At 42.8% G+C, this 607-nt stretch overlaps 1 protein-coding gene across 1 annotated transcript in view; it reads left to right on the forward strand.

Annotated features, from left to right (window-relative positions):
• The window catches only part of LOC104992406 (boLa class II histocompatibility antigen, DQB*0101 beta chain-like), a 10,112-nt gene that overhangs the window by 2,127 nt on the left and 7,378 nt on the right, over positions 1-607 (forward strand). The window lies entirely within an intron of this gene.

Here is a 607-nt window from a genome sequence, read left to right on the forward strand (position 1 = left end):
GCCCTGGAGACTTCCCTGCAGAGGCGGCCCGGCCTGCCTGGTGTGGGTCACCTCTCGAAGGTCCCGTCCTGTGCTGTTATTTCCACTCATTCTGCACCTCCCCGCCTGGTGCCTTTGGCGTATTTGCTTCCTGGAGGCCTGACAGCTCAGCCTGGTGGCCTTAGGGTTACTTCCGGGTGCTCTTAGGGCAACTTGAACTCGTGGTGCTGTATTACAGTCATGAAATAATACATTTTCACTTTTTGGTTTCAAATTATTATTCACCGTAATCCTGGTTTCTTAAATGGATTATCAGTATGTCACTGGGCCTGGACTTCTTTCAGCCAAGGGTCTGTCTTAATTATCCCTGTGTGCCTAGTCTGACACACTGGCAGGTAGTATGAACTCCATAAAACTTTGTTAAATTAATGAATAAATGTACTCTGTTGCCCATCCACTTAGGCTCAAGAGAAACAGAAAGGTAAATAGTGCCTTAAAAATGACTTTATCAATTATTCTTTACTATTTTGCTCAATGCTTTAAAGTAAATTCTTATAGACTTGAATGGATTTAGAATTTGTGAATGCAAAATTAACAATGTAGAATTTGTGAATGCAAAGTCTGAGGG

This window comes from Bison bison, unplaced genomic scaffold (genome assembly GCF_000754665.1).
Source record: "Bison bison bison isolate TAMUID 2011002044 unplaced genomic scaffold, Bison_UMD1.0 scf7180017864214, whole genome shotgun sequence".
Taxonomy (NCBI): domain Eukaryota; kingdom Metazoa; phylum Chordata; class Mammalia; order Artiodactyla; family Bovidae; genus Bison; species Bison bison.